Source organism: Malaclemys terrapin, chromosome 1, assembly GCF_027887155.1.
Source record: "Malaclemys terrapin pileata isolate rMalTer1 chromosome 1, rMalTer1.hap1, whole genome shotgun sequence".
NCBI lineage: Eukaryota > Metazoa > Chordata > Testudines > Emydidae > Malaclemys > Malaclemys terrapin.
In genome coordinates this window covers 268175043-268191360 of record NC_071505.1, presented here as the reverse complement: position 1 = coordinate 268191360, position 16318 = coordinate 268175043, and the positions used below count along the sequence as shown (strand labels likewise).

Here is a 16318-nt window from a genome sequence, read left to right as displayed (position 1 = left end):
TGAATCGCAGGAGGCCGGGGGTGCAGGGCCCTGAGTCCCCCAATACTCCGTGACACTGGGCATTAGCTGTGTAGGTGTCATAGGTAGCTGCATATATAAAGGAATTGGCAACAAACAGACATTTATTTCTAAGTCACAAGATAGTAATGTATAAGAATTTTCTCTTTCATGATTTCCCAGAGTACTTCTCGTTCCTTCCCTCTCCCACCATATATAAATCTGTATTGGTTGCCTCAGTCCAGCTCTTAGTGGACAAATGTCCACAGTCTCACTAGAAATGCTGAAGAATGAAGGGGCATGGAGACTGAATTAGTCTGGTCAAAGTCAAAGCATATTGATGAGGCAGCTAGGGGAAGCTTGCACTGCTGTGGCCTGTATTGCTCCAGCTTTTTAGCTAAAAAGAGTCTTAAATCAGGAGTAAAACCACTGAGGTCAATGGAGATGCTTTGGTGTAAACCTGGTGTGAGATCAGAATCAGGTCCTCAATATCCAGAGTGTACATCTGTCACCATTCACAAGCATTTCAAGGCCTAATTGTATCACCTTAACTCATGATGTGTACTTATTACATAACTAGTCCAATTGACTCTAATGGAGCTACCTGAGGAGTACAGAACTACTGAAAGTAAACTAGGTTTCTGCATGGTAAAGGACCAGCATTTGATATCATTACTCATATAGTTAGCTCCTTACTACACAAGTAGCCCCATAGACGCCAACATTCATTGTGAGTAAGAATATAAGAACAGCCATACTGAGTCAGACCAATGGTCCAGCTAGCCAAGTATCCTGTCTGCCAAGAGTGGCAAAGCTATGGGGTTTCAGAGGGAATGAACAAAACAGGAAATCATCAAATGATCCATCACCTGTCATCTATTCCCGGTTACTGGCAGTCAGAGGCAGTGCATGAGGTATCATCCCTGACCATCTTGGGCAATAGCCATTGATGGTCCTATCCTTCATGAACTTATCTAATTCTTTTTTGAACCCCATTATAGTTTTGGCCTTCACAACATCCCTGGCAACAAGTTCCACAGGTTGACTGCGTTATGTGAAGAAGTGCTTCCTTTGGATTTTTTAAACCTGTTGCCTATTAATTTCATTGGGTGACCCCTGGTTCTTGTTATATGTGAAGGAATAAGCAACACTTCCTTATTCGTTTTCTCCACAAGAGCAGTCTCTCGCGCTTGAGGGCAGAGGGAAGCCACTCTGCCTTATTACAGGCAGATGGGAAAAATAGTCTATTGGGGGAAGCTCTCGTTCTGGGCGGGGCAGAGCCCAAACAGTCTGTTAGTTCACAGCCTCCTGGCGAGCACAGGTGGCAAGTACCCATCTATAGGGGGTGCTCTAGCCCTCTGGGCAGGGCAGAGCACAAACTGCCTGTAGCCCCAGCTTTCTGGATGGGGCAGACAGTAAGTAACAGTCTATAAGGTGCAGGTCTCTTGGCCCAGACAGAGTTTCTAGGGGAGGTTGGGGGACCTATCGGGGCCCTATCAGTGCTGGGCAGTCCTGCCACTGGGTCAGGGGGGGAAGCCACTGAGCCAGGCTGCCTCACTTTCCAGCAGCACAGCCGGCTCAAGGTCTGGTTCCCCTGGGCTACTTCCTACCCCACTTAGTTGCTGGGACTCTGTCAAGCGGAGCTCAGTCTTGTCGCTTTGCAGTCAGGCAGAAGTCACTGCAGTCCCTCCTCAGGATCTTCTGTCTCCTCCAACCACAGGGCACTGGTCCACTATTCCCTACTCTGTGGCCACACGAAAAGGTCTTTTTCAACTTTAAAGCACATTAAGACATTCACACGCAAGAAGCCTGGAGGCAAACACCTGACCAACTTGGCTTTACTGACCATCAAAAAGGGACCACTTCGGAATCTGGACAGCTTACCAGATTTCTCTGACTTAGTCATTGAGGAGATTCTTTAAAAAAAGATAGAAGGATGGATTTTTTATTTCAGTAGAAACATTAGATAATCACATATTTATACATTCTCAGCTTTCACTGTATTTGACAACCAGGATTTGTCAAAATGAAAGTATTTGGTTTATGAATCACTATGGATAGGTTAGAAAACAAAATCATATCTGTCATCTAAAAAGTTATTGCATGCCTTACTGAAAATGTCACCGAGTGCCATTGTTCTTTAGATAGAGATCAGTGGCATCTAGGACTTTTTACAGAGTTCTCACCATCAGAAAGGTGCTCCCAGAAGAAACTAGATAGGCTTTCCCTTTTGCCCTCCATCTCAGGTCTGTCTAGACTCCTTTATGCAACTGTACATGACTGTACAGGCAGGGTAACACCAGGCACATTCAATGTCAATGTCTTATCCTTCTATTTCCCAACAAGATTGATAGCATTTTATTACCCCCAAACTCAAAATTTAACTGTACTTTAACCAAAATGCCCCAGGCTGTCACATAACTAAAATGCAAATGAGGTCTGGCCCATTCAGTCAATTCCCTTTGCCCTCCAACAGATGCTGGCAGAGAGCTCTCTTCCCAGTAAGGTCCCTGCCCATCTACAGTTCTTAAGCAACTCTGGGCTACTCTTCTGTCATTTAACCAAGAGGTAATAATAGAGAGCTCATTACTCTCTAAGGCTTCTTAGGGCTTGCATTGTATAAGATGAATAGTGCCTGGTTTATGCTGTGGGCAATACAGGACCACATAGGACCTATGGAAGCATTGCATCTCCATTGTGTAACAGAGATCGAATGTATAGTACTACATAGAAAATTAATATGATTCTCTTTTTAGGGTTGCCAACCCTCCAGGATTGGCTTGGAGTCTCCCGGAATCGGCATCAGTCTCCCGGTGAATATTGAAGGCAATCTGGGAGATTTTAATAGGATATTTTAAGAAAATGACATCACATCATGTTGGGGGGGGCGGGAAATCTCCCAGAATAGCTTCAGTCAGAGTTGGCAACCCAACTTTCTATAGATTCTTAAAACTTTCCATAGAATTCTATAACAGGGATATATTTTCTATTAAATTCTAGAGGATGAACCTCAAATGCTGCAGAAAAAAATTATATCTAATTAAATTCCATAGGACCTTTCAAACAAGGAGCTCCTTGGAATGTAGGCGAGGGTGTCCATTGTTTCACGCAGTGCAGCATGTGATCCCTTCTCTGATCAGGCAACTTTATTGGCTAGTACAGGGGAGAAGGGACATGATTAGGCACTTGCACTACCTCCTCCCCACCACGTTTGGGATGGTTCACATTGCAGGAGTTTAGCAGGGAGGAATCCCTGCACTGAAAAAAGTTCAGAAACTACAATTGTGGCTACAGTTCAGATGCACAAGTGGGATGACACTCTTTGGACCCTCCTGTCCTTTGCACACTTTTGGAAAGGCCAGCAACAGTCGGGCCCTAAATTTCCTGTAATACACCCTCTGACATTTTGAGGATCATTCAGACCAGTAAGGGGTTAGGTTATCAACAGCCTTGTAACTTGGGGTGCCTTAATGCTGTGCTGCTACAGATCAGAGCTGTGACACCGGTAGCCAGCTTACAAGCATAAAGGTCTCACCCTGGCAGCCATCCTTACCCCTTGCAGGGTGATCCCAACAGCCCTTCTGGTCCTGAGTTTCTGCAAATCCACCACTGAGTTCTTAACTACCAGACACATGGACTTTTCCTTTCTGGTTCATCATCTCCAAAGGAATGAAACCTGCCGCCAGTTATCAGTCCACTTGGGACCACCCACTGCACCCAGACTGCACAACAGAGACCTCCTTAAGGTAAAAATAAACAAAAAGATTTAACAGAAAAATCACAGATTCAAAGATGAAATAGTAAGAAAAAGTGAATACATTCAAGTTACACAGAAAATAAACAAAGACACAACCTTAGGCTTTGCAATTCTGTGTGAACTAAATTCCCTTTTCTAATACAAGTTACCTATTGCCTTTGAACAGTTTCCCAGCATGCCCTCTGTCGTACAGGGGAGCCAGTGTTTTGCAGACAGCACCCTACTTAGATGCTGGCCTTTGGTTCCTGAATAGCCTTTACTTCAACCTCTTCCCTTTTACCAGGATTTGCAGTATTTTTGTCTTTGTCAGACTATAGTAATTCATGGTTACACAGGTCTTGTCTACAATACCGGGATAAGTCAACCTAAGTTACACTACTCCGGCTACATGAATAACATAGCTGGAGTCGACGTAGCTTAGGTCGACTTACTGCAGTGTCTACATCATGCTGCGTCAACAGGAGAGCGTCTCTCATCGACTTACATTAATCTTCTCATTCCGATGGAGTACTGGAGTCAACCCAAGAGCCCTCTGCGGTCTTCACTAGACCTGCTAAATCGACAACCACTGCATCAATCACAGCAGCCTCGGTCCCTGGTAAATGTAGACATGGCCACAGAGTGGGGAAAAGTCCCTCCTTCTTAGTTTTCCAAGACTGGGGTTTTCTTTTCAGTTTCAATGCCTTTCCATTAACTTTAATGGTCCACCATTTTCTTTCCCTGTACAAGGCTAGGTGATTGGAGTTAGTTTCACATAAAAAACTAGCCTGGGAGGTGCCTCTCCCTGCCTGATTGCATCCCCACACTACTGTAAGGTGATGCTGTGGTTGCACCCTGATGACAATTACCATGTTCTACAAAGCTGTACATGCATCCATTCATAACCATAACTTGTATACATATCTCCTAATGACCATCAACTTCAGAACATTACACACTTCCATAAAAGATCTTAATTGGCATAGATTTACACACAATAACATTGTATACAACCAGTTGATTCTATTCTTATTCTTTGGGGGAGAGTCTGAACCTCATTTTCCCCTTGGGGTGTCTGAACCCTGATTGTTACACCCCATTTAGTTTTATTATCTCCTCACTGACTAAACATGATTTTTCAAAACCACTTGAAATATAAGGTGCTAAATTATGGCTCACAACCCACAGAAGTACATGAGGAAAAAGCTATGAAAAATCTTTATGAGAAAAGCCTTCTGGCCCAATCCTGGTTGCAGAATTACCTAGCAAAGAAAATGTTCTGCAGGCTCTGCCTGAATGATAAGGAATAGTGTCAGAAAGGAGCATGCTCAAAATCAAAGGCAGGTGGAAGGGCCCGGGCTTCCCAGCCTAGCTCCAGGTTCCTTCTTGGCCGGGGGGCAGGGCCTCAGGGGAAGAGGCAGGGCAAGGGTGGGGCCACAGAGGGGGCAGGTCCTCATGCCCGCCCCCCACACTTTCAGGAAGAATCCATTGCCCCTGATTCAGGCACACGAAGGAGGGTTGCGGGACTCCTAAACAAAGGAGAAGGGTGGGGCCTGCGGAGTAAAAGAGCCTGTTTTGAAAAAAAGACTAAATAAATGAGATTCCACAAAAGGGGAATCTTGTTTTAAGTATTTCAGCCTGAGAGTAAGTTATTACAAGGAACTAAGAGGGAACTGAGGGCAGGGTCCCCTAGGGTTACCATATCTCATAAATAAAAAAAGAGGACCCTCCACGGGCCATGGCCCCGCCCCTTCCCCCACCCCTAGCCCCGCCCCAACTCCGCCCCTTCCCCCACCCTAACTCCGCCCCCTCCTCCCTCCCACTCCCAGCCAGGGGGAAAGGGCTGCCCCAGTGCTACCAGCATCACGGTTTCCCGGGCAGCCCCCAGACCCTGCGCCCCCAGCCGGCGCTTCCCCAGCGCAGCTGGTGCCCGGGAGGGGAAGCGCCCAGCCGGGGGCGCAGGGTCTGGAGGCTTCCCAGCAAACCGTGAAGCCGGTAGCGCTCGGGCTTTGGGCAGCCCCCATGCCTCCGGACCCTGCGCCCCCAGCCGGGCACTTCCCCTCCCGGGCTCCGGCGGCGCAGGGTCTGGAGGCACGGGGCTGCCCGAAGCGCTCGGGCAGCCTGGCTCTTAAATAGAGCCGCGGGGGCTGGAGCTTCCAGCCGCCGGGGCTGTGTGTAACTGACACAGTATCAGTTACACAGAGCCCCAGCCACTGGAGGCTCTGTTTAAGAGCCGGGCTGCCCGAGCGCTACCGGCTTCGGGCAGCCCCGTGCCTCCAGACCCTGCGCCCCCAGCCGGGCACTTCCCCTCCCGGGCTCCGGCGGCGCAGGGTCTCCAGGCACGGGGCTGCCCGAAGCCGGTAGCGTTCAGGCAGCCGGGCTCTTAAACAGAGCCGCCATTTTCCCGGACATGTTCCGCTTTTTGGCAATTCCCCCCGGACAGGGGTTTGACTGCCGAAAAGCCGGACATGTCCGGGAAAAAGAGGACGTATGGTAACCCTAGGGTCCCCGCAGGTCTATCTCAGGCCATGAGAGGGCACTCTGGGATGGCACCTATCCACAATACCTATTTATGAAAATTATTTCCCCCCCCAATCACTGCTGCCCCTTTCCTGATGTAAGTCAGAATTGTCTTGTAATAAATTTTGCCATTGACATTATGATGAAGTTGTCAGATGAGGCTGCACTCTGTTCAAGGAGCCCGGGATTTCACATTATAAAAACACTGCATCTGTCAGACAAATGTAAACATCTGAGCTATTTCATTACTGAAAATATACCCAGGTTAAAATTACTTTCCCATTCACATGTACAAAAAAAAGATTATATTTTTTAAAACTATTTCTAAAAAAAATCTAAATGTGATCAAATAAATGAAATGTCACACCAGCTGACAACCATTCTGAAACAGCCAAGGTTTAAAAACCCTGAGCATTGTGGCGTTTATAATGAAAATACCCAATCAACAACTGCCTTGCAGGTAATGTGTGCCTCTTCCTACAGTGTTGATACATGTTATCTCTGCAGCTGCTGTGAAATAATAATGCAGCCAAGATTTGAAAGAAACAGGACAAAAATTCTGTAATAATAGTATTTTGCTTTTATGGCCTACCAGTAAAAATAATCACCTGCTCGGCTTGGTATCCAGAGCAGTAGAGCCTCTGTATTGCTTTGCACTGTAAAGTCTAATTGACTGTTGTCCAAACAGTGGATATAAAGTGACATCCTACAGACTTGTCTTTTGTCTATTCACTACAGTTAGCAGGAAGAGCTGTGGTGCTTTACTGTTCTTGCTTATTGTTTGTGATTTACTCAGCAGCCATTCAGAAAATGGCAGGACTGAAAGTGTTTGGGAAGAGTTTGACAGCCCTGGCCCTGTGGTTAGTCAGCAGAATATTCTGGTTGGTTATCAACTATCCTCAGTGGAACAATATTTTGGTTTTACTCAGGTTTTTATTGGCTTATCCTCCCTGTGCTCTGGAAAATAGGTTCATCTTAGTGTTTTGAATTAAATGTTTATGGATTCTTATCTTCTGTAATTCACACGCTGCATAAAAGAGCTGAATGCTAACTAGAAGCATGAGCTCAGAATTTTAAAAAGCTATTTTTAAAATAATCAATTGAGTCATCTTAGGAACAGAGCAACAGCATAAATACCCTCTTTCTCCCCGCCCCAAAAAAGGGAATAGTGGATATATAGAGCTGTATAAAACCATCATGCTTTAGTACTGCTCCTAGCAAACTTGATTGCTTTTTGCATAGATTTACAAAATTAGCTGCTGAAAGGAATGCAGTAAAATGTTACCTATTTGCATTTTAGCAAATATTTGATACCCTTAGCCAGATTGTTGCAAGCTCTGTCTGTATATGCAATAAACTTTACACCCACCCCACCACCACCACTTTTGTACACCGCCATGTATGGATCAGCCACAATCACAACCTTTGCTCTCCCAGAATGCAAGGACTGCTCTGGACTAGTGCTACCAGCAGCACCAGTCTCCTGGACAGTACAGAGAAGAACTTGCAAAGGTTGGCAGAGATACCAGCTCTTCATGGCACTCTCACAACAACATGCCCTGTATCCTGCACACTACAGACGGCGGCTTGAAGCCACAGTCTGGTCCTGTGTTTTGTTAGTAGCAGTAGTAACTATCGGTATTCCAAAAGTGCCTATAGGCCCACCCAGTATCAGGAACCCATAGTGCTATGCACTCTACTGCAAGAGTTAGTCCCTGATCTGGAGAATTCACAATCTAAATAGACAAGTCACACATAGGATGGGAGGAAGGGATAGAATATATAACCAGAGTGACTGGAATGATGATTTCCAAATGGCCTGCTAGTTGCCACAAATTTTTAAAATATTTTTGCAGGTTTGAATTTTAAATTTTTTTTATACAAAATGTATTATAAAATGCACTGTGAGTGAAGCGGGAAGGCAGGAATGCTTTAGCTGAAAGGAAAAAAAGAAGACAGTGAGGTGAGGTCTACACTATAAACTTACATTGGTAAAACTATGTCACTAAGGGGTGTGAAAAATCCACACCTCTGACACAATTATACTGACCTAAACCCCGGTGTAAACAGCACTATGTCGGAGTGGCCCGTGCCACTTCCCGCAGCTCCCATTGGCAGGGAATGGAGAACCACAGCCACTGGGAGCTGTAGACAGCCATGCAAATGTAAACAAACTGTCTGGCAGCCCGCAAGCGGATTATCCTGACAGGCTGCATGCAGCCTGCAGGCCACAGGTTCCCCACCACTGGTGTACTAGCATCTTCACTGAAATGCTACAGCAGCACCGATGCAGTGTAGACCTGCCCTCAGAAATAGGATGTGAGGGAAGAAAATAGATAGGAAAGTTGGAGAGAGCACAGAAGGCAGTTAAAATGAGGCTAATGTGAAGAGACTGAGGGAGAGGGCAGGAAGGAACTGGAGCCAGCAGTCAATCAACAAAGAGGAAATTGTGTTCAGAGAAACAACTGTAGAAAGGATAATCTCATTACATCATCAGTGTCCAACAGTGCTTGCTGCAGCAGCTTGTATAGCTGCTCCTGCCAGCTGAAGTCTTTTCCCAAGCTAGATGTTTCCTGGAATTCCTTCCTTACGCAGTCCCAGTGCTGGTGCAGGATGGGCTGCCTGGGGACTACTGGGGATGATTGGGACATAACAGAAGGGGCAGGGAGGTGGCAGCCCTGGCTGAGTATTACTCCACCTGACCCTTATCCCTGGCACTGTTCTGCCTGTTGAATCTGAAATTGTCTCAAGAAATATTAATTTAAAAATTAATTCAAATTGGTTTGGACAGGAACACTAACATGTGGATTCAAAACTGGCTAACAGACCATAAAAAAAAGGTTAATGATGAAGGGAAATATATCCACAACTGGGGTGAGGTGGTGCTGCCTGGAGAGATTAGAAATATGGACAGTCTAATATGTTGGTAGAAATCATTTGAAATACAAATACTCAATGGGAGGGAGAACATCAGTATTCAGGAAGAAGTAACATTGAAAGAGAGCTACCGGTGACAGACAACAAACTAGACATGAGTCTACCATGTGACATTGCTGCATATAAGGCCAAAGTATTTGATTTGCATACTAGTACTGGGTGGGAAATAAATTTAGGAGACCTAAAAAAAATGTCCATCTCAAAGTAGGACAAAGTCAAAATCTCAAATTTTCATGAACAAAAAAAATTGGCTCAGGTCAGGTGAAGCAAAATATTTTGTTTAGATAATTTTTTGTTTTAATTTTATTACTAGAATTAGCTTACATTTCGAAACAAGAAGTTGTTTAGAACTGGAAAAAATATTTTTTTTCATTTAGACATTTAATTTAGACACAACATTTTGACAATTTCAAAGCTTTTTTCCCCAGAAGTTTTCGAAGTAAAAAAATTAATCCAAACCAACTCTTTACTATCAAAAGTTTTGGTTTTGACAAAGACCCATTCTCCAATGAAAAACATGTCATCAACAAAATTCCCAACAAGCTAAGTCGCATGTGCGAAGGCCTCATAAAACAAGGAGATTACAACCCACTATGCATGTGATTTGACTGTATGTGGATAATTGTATTTAGTTTTAGGCACCTCAGTAAAAACAAGTACTAACAAGAGAAAGAGTTCTGGGAAGAGGGACAGAAATGATCATGACCTGACAAGAAGGATTTGTGAGAAAAGATGAAAAAAGATAAATATACATAGCTTCATTAAGTTACAGCTAAGGAGGGAAGGAAACATTACAGTCTTCATCAAAGGTTTAAATATCATAGAATAATAGAATATCAGGGTTGGAAGGGACCTCAGGTCCAACCCCCTGCTCAAAGCAGGACCAATCCCCAACTAAATCCTCCCAGCCAGGGTTTTGTCAAGCCTGACCTTAAAAACCTCTAAGAAAAGAGATTCCACCACCTCCCTAGGTAACCCATTCCAGTGCTTCACCACCCTCCTAGTGAAAAAGTTTTTCCTAATACCCAACCTAAACCTCCCACTGCAACTTCAGACCATTACTCCTTGTTCTGTCATCTGGTACCACTGAGAATAGTCTAGATCCATCCTCTTTGGAACCCCCTTTCAGGTAGTTGAAAGCAGCTATCACATCCCCCCTCATTCTTCTCTTCTGCAGACTAAACAATCCCAGTTCCCGCAGCCTCTCCTCTTAAGTAATGTGCTCCAGACCCCTAATCATTTTTGTTGCTCTCTGCTGGACTCTTTCCAATTTTTCCACATCCTTCTTGTAGTGTGGGGCCCAACACTGGACACAGTACTCCAGGTGAGGCCTCACCAATATCAAATAAAGGGGAATGATCACGTCCCTCGATCTGCTGGCAATGTCCCTACGTATACTGCCCAAAATGCCATTAGCCTTCTTGGCAATAAGGGCACACTGTTGACTTATATCCAGCTTCTCGTCCACTGTAACCCCTAGGTCCTTTTCTGCAGAACTGCTGCCTAGCCATTCGGTCCCTAGTCTGTAGCAGTGCATGGGAGTCTTCTGTCCTAAGTGCAGGACTCTGCACTTGTCCTTGCTGAACCTCATCAGATTTCTTTTGTCCCAATCCTCTAATTTGTCTAGGTTCTCTCTGTATCCTATCCCTACCTTCCAGCGTATCTACCACTCCTCCCAATTTAGTGTCATCTGCAAACTTGCTGAGGGTGCAGTCCATGCCATCCTCCAAATCATTAATGAAGTTATTGAACAAAACCGGCCCCAGGACCAACCCTTGGGGCATTCCGCTTGATACCGGCTGCCAACTAGACATGGAGCCATTAATCACTACCCATTGAGCCCGATGATCTAGCCAGCTTTCTATCCACCTTATAGTCCATTCATCCAAGCCATACTTCTTTTACTTGCTGGCAAGTTACCAAGGTGGAGAGTAATTGCTTAATATAGAACATGAGTGCATAACTAAGAGTAATGGAATTAATTTTAAGGGAAATTAAGCTACTAATCACTATGAGTATCTTGGAAGAATCAGGTCCATCAGGAATAGAAGAAGTGAGCTTCTGTTTGTGTTATAGCAAACAATACAAAATGAAAAATAGTTAAAAAGTTATGAATTATTTTGAACAACACATAAATCTAAGGCAATAGTGATCTGGCAAGCAGAAAAAGGGGCTAAGTGCATCAAATAAATCATTTCTTGCAAATTATTCTCTCCGCTCTAATTACAAGCTACTTACAGTTATATCTGCAGTTAGATGCTATTCTACTTGGTTCATTGCTACATATTAGGGGCAAAACAATTTAAATGTGTTATGTATCTGTTGAAATTAGGTCATAGTCACTCACATAACATATGTGATAACTTAAAATGGAAGGAATGGATTCCAAGCTGCAACAAGTTCAGATACCTCTGAACTTTCATCCTGTAGGTATTTTACTGCTTCCTACTAATGTGTCAGGTAGTTTAAACTATTTTCCTTTTATATACCTCCTACTGTGTTTTTATCACAGGTGAACATACCTCATTACCCTTTATTGTGCTATTTAATGGTCACTTGTTAACTTTTCCCTTTTTTATGTTCTTTTAGGTATAGGTGCTCACCTATGGAAAGCTAATAGTCCCAAATGAACAAAGATTCATGAATAAAACACAGTACATGGACTTTTGGAAAAGTCAAGTACCAAGTTACTGCCAAGCACCATTAGCTCCAGTAACTATCACTCACCTGACAGGAAAACTAAAGTCGGCTAAAAACTAAACCGGCTGCCTATACTGAAATGAGTTAGGGCCTTTAGGGGCTGCAGTTCACCACTGTGGCGAGAGGCTGGGCGAAGGACTGCTGGTTCCCCCGGAAGTGGGGAGACAATGGAGCTGGGGCACAGCCGGAGGGCCATGCCCTGAAGAGGACGCCACGGTCCGGAAGTGACACGTGTCCCCACAGACAGCAGAGATGATGGAGAAGCAGCGACGGAGAGTGAGACACCCCAAGAGAAGGATGCCTTGCTGATGGACAGACTAATTCCTGGAGCAAACAGCAGGAGGCGCTATGGTGGTGAGCACAACCTGTTACAATGACAAACAGCTGTACACTAAAGGTCAGATTGTGGCCTGAGCTGCGTGGCCATGAAGCTATGGGAACAATAATCTGCCCCTGGCCTTTACCAATAAGTTTTGTGTCAACTGGAATATGATGAGGGAGAAAGGATGGAGGAAAGCCAAGAGTTCCCCCATCCTTACCCATATGCTTAAAGGATGGTGAAGTAGAAGGTGCACCACACCCCTTTACTCACTAGGACCCAAGCTCTTATTCCTCCTTATGTCCCTTCATGGACATGCAACTTAGGCCACAATCTGGCCTTCAGTGTATAATTGTTTGTTACAAACGTGTAAAAAGAAATATACAAAGTTCTTGTTCATTAGCAATTTCAATTATCAGCCAGATTGCTAATAACCGTTGGCACAAAGGAGTAAGGGGGAATAAGGCACCTCCCTACTCTCCTGTGTGAGCTACCTGTACCACAGATTGCATGATAGGAACAGAAGCAAAGCTTCTCCCTCCTCACTCTGTGAAGGTAGGAGGACAGGGACTGTGTGAAGCTGTCTCCCAACCAACACAACAGCCAATGCATCTGTGCCAGTACACTGAGTGACATATGCTACACCAGGTATGCACCCAGAACCATTTACTTCCTCCCCGGACCATTAAGGAAGCCAGGAGGCAAAAATATGGCTCTTTGAATCCCAATTTGCTTCCCTGGGCTGGTCTTAGAGCAGTGCAACAAAGCACAGCTCCTTGCCAGGGTAGAATGTAAAGTGACAATGTCCCCCTATGTTTGTAATTAATGTTTTGTACAGAAATTATATATAGGATAGTCATCTAAAAATGCTTGGCCAGATGTACCTACACCTCTACCCTGATATAACGCTGTCCTCGGGAGCCAAACAATCTTACCGCGTTATAGGTGAAACGCGTTATATCGAACTTGCTTTGATCTGCCGGAGTGTGCAGCCCCGCCCCCCGGAGTGCTGCTTTACTGCGTTATATCCGAATTCGCATTATATCGGGGTAGAGGTGTATTTGCAGTTATTTCTACTCTTGGGTTTAAAATTTAAATTGGCTTTTTATATTAGAATTAAATTTCCATAACTAAAATGGCTTCAGATACAAGATTCATTGTTTTCACAATTGTTATTAATAATGATCAGCAAAAAAAAGTAAATGACAGAATGTTACACAGACAAAGGGTTAGATGAAGGTCCCACTTAACATGAGAAATCCCTTTCAGAGCTAAGCCCCAGAGCTCAGAAGCAGAAACAATGGTTGAAATCCTGGCCCCCTGGAAGTCAATAGCAAAGCTCCCATAGACGTCATTAGAGCAAGCATTTCACCCAATATTTATGAAGAGCTAGCTTTTGCCACCCTGGCTCAAAAGGTCTAATACCTTACACCACAAGTAGACCTTTAAGCATTAATGAGACTACTTGTGCCTGAGGTCAGTGTGAGTAAGGGTTTCGCAATCTGGCCCAATAGGATAGCAGCATCAGGCAAGAATCCCAACACAATTATTTTGTCATGAATTTTATGAATGAAATACAGATTGGTGTATTTTTCAGTTATATTTCTCTCTCTCTCTTCTCCTGCCCCTCATAAAATCCTTCCCTGATGAGTCACTCAAAAATGGTTTAAGCGGCAGATTGATCTCAATCTACTCAATTCAATTCAAAATGAAAGCTTGTATTCATTTTTTTTTTCTTTTTACTTACCAAACAAAATACAGTTTACCTTAGATAAAGCCACCATCACAAAGTCATTGTACTGTATAACTAAGGATATAGCAGCATCTGTAGACTACAGATTTTCTACAAGAAAGTCATGACGATCCATGTTCTTTTCACATAAGTTAGTTACTTTCTATTTTAGAAGAATAAAAATAATCGTTTAAACTTTATTATCATTTTAAACGGTTATAAAATAAGGTCATAGCCTTCCATGAAATCATCTCCTACTCACTTCAGTACAGGATGATAATGCTCCTAGTAGGCAAATTATTCAAAGCAGGCTAGCAAAGATAGGGTGTTCAATAATCAATCCAACAGGATGCATAGCATTAATCTAACATTGCAGAGTTTGACCTCTCCCAGGTATAAATTTAAGGATCAAATTTGACCATCAAACAGTGTTACCTACCTACATGGTGGCTTATTCTGTTCCTAATTTCAGAGTTTATATAGCCAGATACTAAACACAGAATGACTGTCAAAATGACCCAGTCACTATGGGGGATGGGTACACAAGAATAAAATAAGATCCACAGAAGCAATTTGCCCTCAATTCAAACTAAACTCAGAGTACATTTTCTGAGATTCAAAAACTTTAGTTAACTCTTTTGTTTTTAATTATGTTCACATGCTTCCGCACTTCTGTTCCTGGAGCTAGAAGTGCCAAAATGTCATTTCTTTTTCTGTGATACCTACAAAATACTTGACAACAGTTAAGCTCTTGGTGTGCAGAGACCACAGCCTATCATGCTGACCAGTATTATCTCATTGTTTACTTGTATTCCCCTATCAGTGTATACCCACCTGTTGACTCTTGTCTGGTACCAGGGTTAGGGCAAGGACTGTCCTTTGGTTTTGTGTTTGTACAACCAGTAGTACAATGGGGTGCTGGTCTAGAACTGGGGCTCCTAGACACCATGATAAATAAATAATAAAAACGAGAGACTTCAGATAGTTTAGATAAACTTCAATTAAGTATGCATGTTTTGGGGTGCTTATCGATGCTGAATGTCCAAAGTTTTTGAGTTTGCCTATTACTGCTCACACAATTCCTTGGCATTTGATGGCATCAGTTACCTGAAAAATAGAATTTTCTTGTGGGATAAAGGATCGCTCACCTTTAATATTGTTTACTCATGTTTTGTATTTAAAATATCAGAGTTTGATTAAAATATGTTTTCTTCACGAGACATCTCACACGAACACATTTCCCTTACATTGCCTAGAGCAGAAGTGCACAAACTGGAGGGCACACTCCCCGTCCCTCTCTGCGGGGGGGTGCAAAGAAACTGGGATCCCATGGGTCCTGCAGGACCTGCTGCCATAATAGCAGTAGCAGGATAAAAACCCAAGTGGGTATTGCAGGGCGGAGCAGGAATGGGATTGAAAAAATACTCCTCCCACACTGCAAATATGAACGCCCTGGCCAGTAGCTGCCACGCTCCAGCTGCCCAACTCTGAAGGCAGCAGCAGCAGAGCAGAGTAAGGTTGGCAATGCCCCGGCCAGCAGCTGCTGCTCTCTGGCTGCCCAGCTCACAAGTAAGAGATTACTTCAGATTACAAGGAACAGGGAGAGGGGGAAGCTTGACAAATTCTGTAAATGGCAAGAGGGGCACAACTGGAGAAAAGTTTGTGCATCACTGGCCTAGAGAATGAAAACCTCTGAAATGGCTCATTTTATAGTTCATTTGTATCAAGTTTGCTTCAGCTGAAAAGAGCCTTTATTTATTGGTGGTAGAAATCAGCTGGCATGTTTAACTCAACTGCCTAGCTCTTCTTCAGCTCTGTGTAATTTCACAAGCTTGTATCTGTAACCAATAGAAGTTGGTCCAATAAAAGATATTACCTCAACCACCTTTTCTCTCTAATATCCTGGGACCAACACAACTAAATCACCACTGCATATTTGATCTTGAGCGAGTCATTAACTCTCTCTGTACCTCAGCTCCTCACAAATAAAATGGTTATATCATTTCCCTACCTCGCGGGGGTGTTGCTAGTATCATTTATTGTGTTTGTGAGATGCTCGGGTACTATGGTGACTGAGGGCTCTGTGAAAACCTAGATAGAAAATGCTACCCTTCACTGACGTTCCTTCATGTTAAACAGCAAGAAGAGGGAAAACATGGAGTAAGGACACTAAGATTTAGGTCCCAATCCTGTGTGTTACTCAGTGCCTCCTGTAAGGTATTTAGGGTCCAATTAATTTAGGGAGCTCCACAGGAGGGATACAGTGTCTTCCAAGATCAGATACCCAGTTTATCTGTCACCTACGTAAAATATTTTTAGAGTCCATCAAAATATGAAATTAAGAAACAGGAAAATAAGAAATGAAACTGAGGGACTG

General features: G+C 43.7%; 1 long non-coding RNA gene across 1 annotated transcript in view; it reads left to right on the top strand.

The window, feature by feature from the left end:
* Positions 1-15951, top strand: part of LOC128828366 (uncharacterized) — a 34622-nt gene extending 18671 nt beyond the window's left edge. The window contains exons 2-4 of the long non-coding RNA XR_008443183.1: positions 2754-2810; positions 3665-3743; positions 11780-15951. This is a non-coding gene — a long non-coding RNA (uncharacterized LOC128828366). The remainder of the gene's footprint in view (positions 1-2753; positions 2811-3664; positions 3744-11779) is intronic.
* Positions 15952-16318: the final 367 nt, after the last annotated feature.